This window comes from Oncorhynchus clarkii, chromosome 6, assembly GCF_045791955.1.
Source record: "Oncorhynchus clarkii lewisi isolate Uvic-CL-2024 chromosome 6, UVic_Ocla_1.0, whole genome shotgun sequence".
In the NCBI taxonomy this organism is placed as follows: Eukaryota; Metazoa; Chordata; class Actinopteri; order Salmoniformes; family Salmonidae; genus Oncorhynchus; species Oncorhynchus clarkii.
Genome location: NC_092152.1, coordinates 80690161 through 80703832, shown reverse-complemented (window position 1 = coordinate 80703832; position 13672 = coordinate 80690161). Strand labels below are relative to the sequence as shown.

Genomic DNA, 13672 nt, shown 5'->3' with positions numbered 1-13672 from the left:
AACCAGGTAGGCTAGTTGAGAACACCTTTATTTAACCAGGTAGGCTAGTTGAGAACACCTTTATTTAACCAGGTAGGCTAGTTGAGAACACCTTTATTTAACCAGGTAGGCTAGTTGAGAACACCTTTATTTAACCAGGTAGGCTAGTTGAGAACACCTTTATTTAACCAGGTAGGCTAGTTGAGAACACCTTTATTTAACCAGGTAGGCTAGTTGAGAACACCTTTATTTAACCAGGTACACTAGTTGAGAACACCTTTATTTAACCAGGTAGGCTAGTTGAGAACACCTTTATTTAACCAGGTAGGCTAGTTGAGAACACCTTTATTTAACCAGGTAGGCTAGTTGAGAACACCTTTATTTAACCAGGTAGGCTAGTTGAGAACACCTTTATTTAACCAGGTAGGCTAGTTGAGAACACCTTTATTTAACCAGGTAGGCTAGTTGAGAACACCTTTATTTAACCAGGTAGGCTAGTTGAGAACACCTTTATTTAACCAGGTACACTAGTTGAGAACACCTTTATTTAACCAGGTAGGCTAGTTGAGAACACCTTTATTTAACCAGGTAGGCCAGTTGAGAACACCTTTATTTAACCAGGTAGGCTAGTTGAGAACACCTTTATTTAACCAGGTAGGCCAGTTGAGAACACCTTTATTTAATCAGGTAGGCTAGTTGAGAACACCTTTATTTAACCAGGTAGGCTAGTTGAGAACACCTTTATTTAACCAGGTAGGCTAGTTGAGAACACCTTTATTTAATCAGGTAGGCTAGTTGAGAACACCTTTATTTAACCAGGTAGGCTAGTTGAGAACACCTTTATTTAACCAGGTAGGCTAGTTGAGAACACCTTTATTTAACCAGGTAGGCTAGTTGAGAACACCTTTATTTAACCAGGTAGGCTAGTTGAGAACACCTTTATTTAACCAGGTAGGCTAGTTGAGAACACCTTTATTTAACCAGGTAGGCTAGTTGAGAACACCTTTATTTAATCAGGTAGGCTAGTTGAGAACACCTTTATTTAACCAGGTAGGCTAGTTGAGAACACCTTTATTTAACCAGGTAGGCTAGTTGAGAACACCTTTATTTAATCAGGTAGGCTAGTTGAGAACACCTTTATTTAACCAGGTAGGCTAGTTGAGAACACCTTTATTTAACCAGGTAGGCTAGTTGAGAACACCTTTATTTAACCAGGTAGGCTAGTTGAGAACACCTTTATTTAACCAGGTAGGCTAGTTGAGAACACCTTTATTTAACCAGGTAGGCTAGTTGAGAACACCTTTATTTAACCAGGTAGGCTAGTTGAGAACACCTTTATTTAACCAGGTAGGCTAGTTGAGAACACCTTTATTTAACCAGGTAGGCTAGTTGAGAACACCTTTATTTAACCAGGTAGGCTAGTTGAGAACACCTTTATTTAACCAGGTAGGCTAGTTGAGAACACCTTTATTTAACCAGGTACACTAGTTGAGAACACCTTTATTTAACCAGGTAGGCTAGTTGAGAACACCTTTATTTAACCAGGTAGGCTAGTTGAGAACACCTTTATTTAACCAGGTAGGCTAGTTGAGAACACCTTTATTTAACCAGGTAGGCTAGTTGAGAACACCTTTATTTAACCAGGTAGGCTAGTTGAGAACACCTTTATTTAACCAGGTAGGCTAGTTGAGAACACCTTTATTTAACCAGGTAGGCTAGTTGAGAACACCTTTATTTAACCAGGTAGGCTAGTTGAGAACACCTTTATTTAACCAGGTACACTAGTTGAGAACACCTTTATTTAACCAGGTAGGCTAGTTGAGAACACCTTTATTTAACCAGGTAGGCCAGTTGAGAACACCTTTATTTAACCAGGTAGGCTAGTTGAGAACACCTTTATTTAACCAGGTAGGCCAGTTGAGAACACCTTTATTTAATCAGGTAGGCTAGTTGAGAACACCTTTATTTAACCAGGTAGGCTAGTTGAGAACACCTTTATTTAACCAGGTAGGCTAGTTGAGAACACCTTTATTTAATCAGGTAGGCTAGTTGAGAACACCTTTATTTAACCAGGTAGGCTAGTTGAGAACACCTTTATTTAACCAGGTAGGCTAGTTGAGAACACCTTTATTTAACCAGGTAGGCTAGTTGAGAACACCTTTATTTAACCAGGTAGGCTAGTTGAGAACACCTTTATTTAACCAGGTAGGCTAGTTGAGAACACCTTTATTTAACCAGGTAGGCTAGTTGAGAACACCTTTATTTAATCAGGTAGGCTAGTTGAGAACACCTTTATTTAACCAGGTAGGCTAGTTGAGAACACCTTTATTTAACCAGGTAGGCTAGTTGAGAACACCTTTATTTAATCAGGTAGGCTAGTTGAGAACACCTTTATTTAACCAGGTAGGCTAGTTGAGAACACCTTTATTTAACCAGGTAGGCTAGTTGAGAACACCTTTATTTAACCAGGTAGGCTAGTTGAGAACACCTTTATTTAACCAGGTAGGCTAGTTGAGAACACCTTTATTTAACCAGGTAGGCTAGTTGAGAACACCTTTATTTAACCAGGTAGGCTAGTTGAGAACACCTTTATTTAATCAGGTAGGCTAGTTGAGAACACCTTTATTTAACCAGGTAGGCTAGTTGAGAACACCTTTATTTAACCAGGTAGGCTAGTTGAGAACACCTTTATTTAACCAGGTAGGCTAGTTGAGAACTAGTTCTCATTTGCAATTGCGACCTGGCCAAGATAAAGCGTAGCAATTCGACACATACAACAACACAGAGTTACACATGGAATAAACAAAACATACAGTCAATAATACAGTAGAACAAAAGAAAACAAAAAGTCTATATACAGTGAGTACAAATGAGGTAAGTTAAGGAAATAAATAGGCCATGGTGGCGAAGTAATTACATTATGGCAATTAAACACTGGAATGGTAGATCGGCAGAAGATGAATGTGCAGGTAGAGCAGAACGCCGCCTGAACAAGGAGAGGGACCAACTTCGGCGGAAGTCGTGACAATTAGACTACTGCAATGCTCTACTTTCCAGCTACCCGAAAAAAGCACAAAATAACTTCAGTTAGTGCTTAACACGGCTGCTAGAATCTTGACTAGAACCAATTCATGTGATCATACTACTCCAGTGCTAGTCTCTCTACACTGGCTACCTGTTAAGGCTAGGGCTGATTTCAAGGTTTTACGGCTAACATACAAAGCATAACATGGGCTTGCGCTTGTCTTTCCAATTTGGTCCTGCCGTACATACCTACACGTACACTATGGTCACAAGATGCAGGCCTCCTTATTGTCCCTAGAATTTCTAAGCAAACAGCTGGAGGCAGGGCTTTCTCCTATAGAGCTCAATTTTTATGGAATGGTCTCACTATCCATTTGAGAGGCGGACTCAGTCTCAACTTTGTCTTTATTGAAGACTCATCTCTTCAGTAGGTCCTATGATTGAGTGTAATCTGGCCCAGGAGTGTGAAGGTGAACGGAAAGGCACTGGAGCGACAAAGCGCCCTTGCTGTCTCTGTCTGGCCGGTTCCCCTCCCTCCACTGGGATTCTCTGCTTCTAACCCTATTACGGGGGCTGAGTCAGTGGCTTACTGGTGCTCTACCATGCCATCCCTAGGAGGGGTGTGTCACTTGAGTGGGTTGAGTTACTGACGTGATCTTCCTGTCTGGGTTGGCACCCCCTCGGGTTCGTGCCGTGGGGGAAATCTTTGTGGGCTATACTCGGCCTTATCTCAGGGTAGTAAGTTGGTGGTTGAAGACATTCCTCTAGTGGTGTGGGGGCTGTGCTTTGGCAAAGTGGGTGGGATTATATCCTGCATTGTAGGCCCCACACCACTACAGGAATGTCTTCAACCCCCAACTTACTACCCTGAGAAAAGGCAGCTGACCTAGGCTGGGGGTATAGTCGGACGGGGCCACAGTGTCTCCCAATCCCTCCTGTCTCAGCCTCCAGTATTTATGCTGCAGTAGTTTATGTGTCGTGGGGCTATGGTCAGTCTGTTATATCTGGAGTATTTCTCCTATCTTATCCAGTGTCCTGTGTGAATTTAAGTATGCTCCCTCTAATTATTTATCTTCTCTCAGAGGACCTGAGCCCCAGGACCATGCCTCAGGACTACCTGGCCTGATGACTCCTTGCTGTCCACCTGGTCGGGCTGTTGCTCCAGTTTCAACTGTTCTGCCTGCGGATATGGAACCCTGACCTGTTCACCGAACGTGCTACCTTGTCCCGGGCCTGCTGTTTTCAACTCTCTCTCTACTCTGAATCGTCTCTAACTCTGAATGATCGGCTATGAAAAGCCAACTGACATTTACTCCTGAGGTGCTGACCTGTTGCACCCTCTACAACCATTATTATTTGACCATGCTGGTCATCTATGAACATTTGAACATCTTGACCATGTTCTGTTATAATCTCCACCCGGCACAGCCAGAAGAGGACTGGCCACCCCACATAGCCTGGTTCCTCTAGGTTTCTAATCTCCACCCGACACAGCCAGAAGAGGACTGGCCACCCCTCAGAGCCTGGTTCCTCTAGGTTTCTAATCTCCACCCGACACAGCCAGAAGAGGACTGGCCACCCCTCAGAGCCTGGTTCCTCTAGGTTCCTGCCTTTCTAAGGAGTATTCCTAGCCACTGTGCTTCCACATCTGCATTGCTTGCTGTTTGGGGTTTTAGGCTGGGTTTCTGTACTGCACTTTGTGACATCGGCTGATGTAAAAAGGGCTTTATAAATATATTTGAGTATCAGAAAGTTTGCTGGATCGAATCCCCGAGCTGACAAGGTAAAAAAAAAAATAAAGTGTTCTGCCCCTGAACTGGGCAGTTAACCCACTGTTCCCCAGTAGGCTGTCATTGTAAATAAGAATGTTGTTCTTAACTGACTTGCCTAGTTAAATTAAAAATATATATATGTATATGTGATTCTGAAAGTATGTTGACATGATCAGTCAAATCAAAGCTACAGTAGATTTGACATCATTTTATCTGTGGCCAATGACGTTGAGCCTTCTTGGATGGGAATGTAATGTAACTATGGCGAGGGGGCAGGAACGTTCCAGCTCTCCCTGTATTCTTCTTTTTTTAACAAAACATGTGACTCAACTGCCCCACCTACCCTGAATGACTAGTGGCCACTGACACTAACTCCTTAAGGAGCAACTTGTTTTAATGACTTGCCAACTATGTAACGTTGATGTTCTTGTATTATTGACTGTAATGTGAATTGAAGGCTAATACAATAAAATATTGTATATAAAATATTTTATTTGAGCTAACTTAATTGAATTAAACAGGTTTTTCTGAGATTGTTTAAATGGTAGCTGGGGAAAAGACAAAAAATGTAGCATACATTTGGACTTTCTGCTCATTTTATTATTGCATTAGTGAGCCCTCAACAGCAATGCGCAGGGACACCCCCTGGCACTGTCGATATGTAAATGAATACTCCATTCAACAGCACAAGCATATTTCCGGTTTGAGACCGATTTGATATGTAAATGAACTAATCCATTCAACAGCATAAGCATATTTCCCGAAATGAGACCGATGTGGGGTTTTTCTGAATGACGGTATTGGGGAAGATCTCTGATTTGTGGCTTAACACCCAACACATCTGCATAGTAATAACCATACAATGTAACAGCTAGACTTTTACACAAAGGATTGTCGTTTCTTTTCAAATTCTGTGTTAACACCAAATGCTTTCACTTTTCAATAACAGGCTACGAAGATGGCCAACCGTTAATGGCATGTGCACACTATTTGACTAACCTTTTCTAAAGCAAACACGTCTGTCGTAAATAAACAAGTTTAGAAGTGCAATACATTGTATCTTAACCTACATCTGACGGTATAGATGAATGTGTCAACTTTTAAATTGACCTAACGGTCCCTATCAAATGGACTAAAAAATAAATAAACCACTGACTTTAGTCAGATTTGGTCTGGCTCTAATGGGAGAATAACGCATAAACTAATAGTTTTATTGTGAGAATAAGGAGTAAGCGTGACTATATGGTAATGTATAATGTCATGTACATGCACATACCTAAGTCAATAGTGAATGCGATAGCAATCGTGCAAAAACGGTGAATATCCCGTTTGATTGGCAGATGAGTGGCAACCCTGTTTAGAAGCACCTGCTGCTCATCGGTTGGTCACCTGTGTTCCCTATAAATGCTGTTTAGAATGGAAAAGGTTTCTACCTACACACTGAAGAAGGCTGCAAAGCAGAAACGTCTGTGTACGTGAACACTGATGCAGTGAAAATAATAATAACAATTAAGTAAGCTTTAAGCGACATGTTTTTGAATGCGGACCCATTACACATTTTTGCTTATCTGAATTTACGGGTTTTCACGCACAAACCAAACTTCTGGGAGAGCCTGACGGTCCCCTTTTGATTGGCCACGACACCACACAATTTTCAGCTTGAATCCATCCAAGTTTTCAATAGATATTATTTCTCCAAATTGTCCTTCAGCTTGGATAGACTGAAACGCCTAAAGTAATTAATAAACAGAGTGTAATAAATACTGGTAATAACCAGTATATTGATAAGCATATCCTCGTCTATCATTTGAACAGGCTTAAAATAAACTCATAATGTTCTGAAACCTATTAGCTGTTTATCTGTTCCACTGAGGATATGACACATTTTCGAAGCAAAGTTGTTTTGTTAAAAGGTAAAGGCCAACCCGGTTTAAAACCATTTAAAACAGCCGCATTTATTAAAGGCTGGAATCAATCCGTATCGCGGAAATATCGCAGATAATCTGCGTTGAAATGTAAAGGCAATTTAAGATTGAGCCGATATAGACAGCGTTTACAGTTAATGCCGTCTCCGCTCATTCCTTTTACATTTCAATCCAGCTATGACGCGGATCTTCCGCGATTTCGACGATACAGATTGAATCCTGCCCCAAACAGCAGAAATACGTAGGCTACAATCACTCCTGCAGTGCAGAAAGTCTGTCATTAAACTTCCTGCAAGGATGCAAAAGTGAACCTCATTTGGTGCCATTCCAAATACCCCCCACCAAGCCACCCAATTAGACTTGTTTTTCTCTCTATCTCTACCGCACCTGCTGTCTCTAACTCTTAATGATCGGCTATGAAAAGCCAACTGACATTTATTCCTGAGGTGCTGACCTGTTGCACCCTCTACAACCACTGTGATTATTATTATCTGACCCTGCTGGTCATCTATGAACGTTTGAACATCTTGGCCATGTACTGACCACCGCACACTGCTCTTGATAGTATCACTGATATTTAAAAAGTTTACGTATCAGCCTCACGGCCTTCGTCAGAGCTTTTGTGAATTTTTAAAAATTAGGGTTAGGGTTAAAAATTCACAAAAGCTCTGACGTAGGCCGTGAGGCCGATACATAAGCTTATTAATTATCACTGATACTATCAAGAGCAGTGTGCCGTTTCCTTTTCCCTTCATCTTGTTCAACTGTTGCCAGGCACCAGCCAATAAGATTGCTCAGATGTGCGAGTGCCTTCTGAATTTAGTACAGCACTTTGTGACATCGGTTGATGTAAAAAGGTCTTTATAAATACATTTCATTGAATATCTGAAAGGTTGCTGGATCGAATCCCCGAGCTGACAAGGTCATTTGCCCCCAGTAATAGCAATATTACACGTCAATACAGGGACATTCTTGTGAATACAATGAAACAATAAAAAATAGAACCCACCCCCCCCCCCCCCCCCCCTCATTATGTCCATAACCCCATGTACATTTGTGAATATAATATTAGGCCAGGAGAATAATGATGTTAATAAAATAGTTATGATCGGAATTACAAGGATAAGCATAATGCCATTTAACATCATGAAATGTGAACATAGGAAATTCTGGAGATTTTATACACGACCATTCATGAATTTCAATCCTTAGTTCACTAGGATGGCGGCACGAAAAAAATAAATGCTGTATAGATTCTAAATCAGAGGAACATAAAACACAAGGCATTTTGTCAAAATGGAATCTTTTGGGCAAGAAATCATTAACGGGATAAATGGAAGGACATATTTTAAAATGAGTTTCTTTAACTTTTGGGATAACCGGACAATTAAGGTAAAAGATAGTCGCTTTTGACCCTAGCATGAGGGTTGGTCACTTCCATAGCAATATATTGAATTATAATCACCAAAAATGACTTCATTAACTGCCAATCATATCCACTTATTGTTGCATTTTTTTTATCCAAAAGATTCAAGTCATTATTTGTAGACTTGGAAAACAGAGAACAACCTCAAATAACAAAGTGTTCATAATAAGTCCAAGTAAAGAAAGTGGAATTGCTTTGCAAACCTTCATATATTCTCTCTGAGCAATATTAACCTGAAATTGCCCAATGAACTGATCAAACGGCAAAAACTCCTAATTAGACTACAGTCACGCCATTTAAAAGGTGAAAGGGGCGTGTTTTCACTCAAATGGACAACCAATAATCAAGACCGGACAATAATATAGTCGGCATCCTCGGGCCTTTAAATAGCCTACCGCTCACAAAATGTCAGTGATCGCATCGGAAGTCAGAGGTAACATCCATTTTTTTTTTCTTCAATCTGGACATATTGCAGGACGTCATGACGAATGTTCCGACGCCAACTGGTTTGGAGAGCGCGGTAGCACAGAGAGCAACTCTTCCCCGTCGCCATTCAAGCGTTTGTCGGAACTTATTTGGACCCGTCGACCATGATGCGCTGAACCGCGAGTTGAAGGCGAAGCTGAAGGAAATATCTGAACGAGACCAGCGTCGATGGAATTTCCACTTCGAGACAGACGCACCGATTCCCGGGATTTATGAATGGGAAGGAATGTCAGCGGAGTCGATGCCAGCCTTCTACCAGGTGTCGGAAGTTGGAGCACGCAGGTAAGCCAAGCCCTAGCCTTTTTCTGACCAATCAGTCTTCACTGAGCTCAGTGGCGACTATGTGAATCTTGGTGGTGCGAACTCCATATTTTCTTATGCATACAAGCAAAGCCACAATACATTCATTGCACTAACCACGACAAGCGTTCCCACAAACTGTTAGGGCCTACATATAGTTATCCCAGTAGAGTTCTTTCCAGCACAATGGAGCGAATGAAGTCTCTTACAACATTAGATGCCATTTCTCGAACGGGTTATAGGCTGCATGTGCACCACCAAGTCAGAACAGGTGAAAATAGACACAATTATTATTAGGTTGAGGCATATGTGCTACTATCAGTTTGATACACAACATACACTTAGTATTTATCTACAGTATACATATCTCCCTGGCATATTACATCATTGATGCAGCACCATACAATATGTTTTTGATTCACCTTGTGATCTGATCACGTAAACCGGAAGATTCCGTGGTGGTCCTTTGTTGGCATTTTTTTAGTCTGGCATTCTCTAGCTTTATGGTAAACGCACAACCACTCCGTTGAATAGCAGGCTAGTTGTTGCTTTGCAGTTAGCCACTGATTCCTTCCAAACGACTAATTGTTGAATTTTGTTATTTCCAACTTGTGTGATCTTTATAGCCGATGAGCACCAGTATGTTAAGTTTAATTCATCTTCATATGACAAGGATTAAAATGCATTGGTTTGATTTAATGATGCCCACTAGCTAATTGGCAGATGAGGGGCAACCCTGATTAGAAGCACCTGCTGCTCACCTGTTCCCTATGCTGGTTTGAATGAAAATGATGAATACCCACACTGAAGGCTAAAGCAGAAACGTCTGTGTACGCTTCCCTGACGCAGCGACAATAAGAAATTAAGTGAACGTTAAGCAACTACTTTATGAATGCGGACCATCACATTTTATCTTATCTAAAATTACGGGTTTTACGCACCAACTTAACTTCTAGGCGAGTCCGATGTTCCTCTTTTGAAAGGCCACGACTTTTTCCCCGCTTGATTATACGTTTTCAATAGTTTCTCCAAAATGTCCTACAGTTTGGATTGGCAGAAACGCTTAAAGTAATAACCAGTATATCATTGGAACCGGCTTCAAATGACGGCATATGTTCTGAAACCTATTAGCTGTACCTGTCCTGGAGTGTTGGGTGCCAAGAGGTATTTTAAAAACGAACATGTTCATAACCGAGTAGTACGTTACTTTTAGGTCCACGTTTGCACCTATACTTGGAATAACTGGGGACATGGGCTGGGAACCAGGTGAGATGGATGGATGGCGTCTATGGTGACATTTTGGAATAGACTGTTGGATTTGCCAGAATAGTTAGCAGTTTCAGTGGTATCTATCCTGGGCAACTGAAATGTCTTGACTGAACATCTGCACGAATCTAATTTAAGGGAGACATGGATATTATTAAACAACTGATGCAATATGAAGACGATGGGTGGAAGAGATTAATCATGAGCCTGTTTGAGTTAAGGGTGAATTCGTAAGATATTATGTCGGACCTTTCTAAAAGCCAGGATATTGCCTCTGCGTAGTGAAACACTTCGGTATTGTGGTGAAGAGGAAAGACGATGTAACTATTGTGACCTTGAAAAATGCCGGATAAAATTAGGGTAATTCTCTATTGGCCTTTTCTACCATGATATAAGCTTGCTCTTATTCCAGAAACCACACCAGATATGCACTATGTGGCTGAGTGAGGAGGAATTATTTATTATTATTTTTGTCCCTTGTATTTCCGTTTGAGGAATATTTAGATAAAGCCTAGAATAAAAGGGCTGCCTGTAATTAAATTGTACAAATATGTTTTCTGTGTGTATAGGCTTGTCTGTCATGAGTACTTTGTGCCAGACTGCATCCTAGTGACTAATGTTTGTTTTTCTGTGTTTACTGCTCCAGGGTTGTAATTGTTTGTATAACCTTATTTACTATGTATTGATTTATTTTTCACTGATGCGCAATGCAGACAACGACGGAATAATTGATTTACCATTGTGAATTATTCATGTTTGTCAATTAATCCCATAAAGGGTGGGTTGACGATATGACAAATACATTTTAATTCCATTCAACGCCGATATTCCGCGATTTCAACGATAGATTGAATCCAGGCCTAAACAGAAGAAATACGTAGGCTACAATCCATCCTGCAGTGCAGAAAGGTTAAATAATTCAACCCCCTGCAAGGATGCAAAAGTGAACCTCATTTGGCGCAATTTCAGGTTGTGACATCAGACTATAGCGCCGAGGTTGTCACTGATCATGTGCGTGGTTGTTGCCTCAACCAAACCCCTCTGACTTCACTTTGTTCCAACGAAGTTAACCAAGAGAATTGGTCCAATACGAGAAAATGTAACTATAACCCAACACGATCTCTTCGGTGTAAGAGGTCGAGGACAACATTTTATGAACGTACAGTCAACGCCACTCAAATTATAGGTAGGTCTATACAGTGGCGATTTTAGCGTCCGCATTTTGGTGGGGCAAACAAATAATATATATATTTTTTAGATGCAACACAACACATTTCACTGTGACACACTGTTAGGGCCTACATACAGCTGTCCCAACAGTTTACCACTGCTACACCTTTCTATCAGTGGAGTCTTGTCTGGCAGCGAAATGGTTAATTCGGCCTAATTTTCCAGTAAAAAAAAAAAAAAGAAGACTTGCCTAAGTCTTTTCCACTGACAATTTGAAATGGGGTGGCAGGTAGGCTAGTGGTTCGAGCGTTGGACTAGTAACTGAAAGATTGCAAGATTGAATCCCTGAGCTGACAAGGTAAACCTGTTCTGCCCCCTAACAAGGCAGTTAAACCCACTGTTCCTAGGCCTTCATTGAAAATAAGAATTCTTAAATGACTTGCCTAGTTAATGTGGGCCTTTTTTTGTTTGGTTCTGACTTGGTGTACAGGAAACAGGATAAAGGGGGCATATAAACAGACAATGAAAACTCAAAATAATCTGACAGTTCCATAAAATAGGCTAATATGGGAGGAGGGGAGGGACCAAATTGTTAGGGTAGTCACATGGGCTACTAACGGCTTACTACACAACATACCTTAGCTACAGTATACCTCCTTGGCATATTACATAATTTATGCAGCATACAATAAATTTTTGGACAGGAAGATGGCACAGCGGTCTTTGTGGGCAAATTGTCATGTGACTGTTAGTTTTGCATTCTCTGGATTTATGGTGCTTTCTAGATCACTGGGGGTTTGAAACGAGGTTGAATCGTCAGCACTCTAAACTTGGAACTCGGAGTTACATTTTGAATGCTCATCCATTTCCAAGTCTGCACTTTATTTTATTTTTTATCCTTAGTTCCCAATTGTCTTGAATGTGGCAGAATATATTTAACCTTTTCTGGCCCATGGTGTTGCTGTGAATGTTTATCCTTAAGCTTGGAAAAGAGCCTTAAACCCAGACTTGGACCCCACACCCTCCACCAACTAGCTGGCAGTGGAGGTCAACATTTTTAGGGATTGTTTTGCAACTCCGTCTCTGACTCCTTCCAAACCACTCATTGTTGAAATTGCAATTTCCAACTTGTGTAATGGCCGATGCCCTTTAGGCTTCTTGGATTGGAATGTCTAATGTAACTATGGCAGCACCCGAGGGGGCATGAACTTTCTAGCTCTCCCTGTAGTTTTTTTTTCTTAACAAGACTGGTGAGGCTCCGCTGCCCTGAATGACTTGTCACTAACAAACTCTTTAATGAGAAACTTGTTTTAATGACTTGTCGACTACATAATGTTGATATTGTATTATTGACTAGTATGGATTGAAGGCTAAACGTTCTGCACTTCTTCCCTGCAGATTTGTTCCCGAGGAGAAGATCGATGTCTGAGATGACTAGCCCCCAGCACAATTATTCTCTCAATTCCCCTTGAAGAAACGAGGGAACCTTTTCGATTAACCACGCTGACAAATGCTACCATCTGCCGCTTCTGCAGTTCATATTTTCTATCTCGGGCCAAAAAAAGATGGAGTAACCCTCCCAAATAAGCAACATGTGTTTATGTATTTAAAGAGAATAATTCAAGTAACTTGTGTTAATTTATTACGTGTCTGATTGTTTGAAATGGCATCTGTGAAAGACAAACAATTTTGTTGACTTTCTGCTCACTTTATTGCATTAGTGAGCCCTCAAATGATACTTAAGCTTAATTTGCTACATAGGTTATCTGCCTTTTTGCAATTGTTTTCCATTGGACAAAAGATGTAACCCACAAATATGTTGGCTTAGGTTTTTTGCCAAAGTAACAATGTTTTTAAATTATTTTATTTGATTTCAACTAATTTATGTTTTAATTCAATTAAGTTTTCGATTGTTTAAATGGTAGCTGGGGAAACTATTAAAACAATGTAGTTTACATTTTGACTTTCTGCTCATTTTATTGTATTAGTGAGCCCTCAAATGGCTAACGAGATGAACAGGGACACCACCTGCCCATGCCCACCTCACACTAGAGAAACAAGAGCAGCAGTCGTTTGATTTGACAGCACTTGAGTGCCTCAACAAATTGCTGCAGCAGTAGACCTATGGACTAGCCCTACACTGAATCATTTGAGATCTGCCTCATTATGGCTCGTTGGTAGATATACTAATCCCACGAGCTTTAAATTTACTGCTCATTATTCCGCACGGAGATGCAGATGCTATTACCCTCGCTGTCGATATGCAAATCAACTCATCCATTCTACAGCAGGTCAGCATATTTCCGATATGAGACTAATGTGGG

The 13672-nt window shown here is 40.8% G+C and overlaps 1 pseudogene; it reads left to right on the top strand.

Annotated features, from left to right (window-relative positions):
• Positions 1 to 8561: 8561 nt before the first annotated feature.
• LOC139412456 (uncharacterized) lies at positions 8562 to 12935 on the top strand (annotated as a pseudogene).
• Positions 12936 to 13672: the final 737 nt, after the last annotated feature.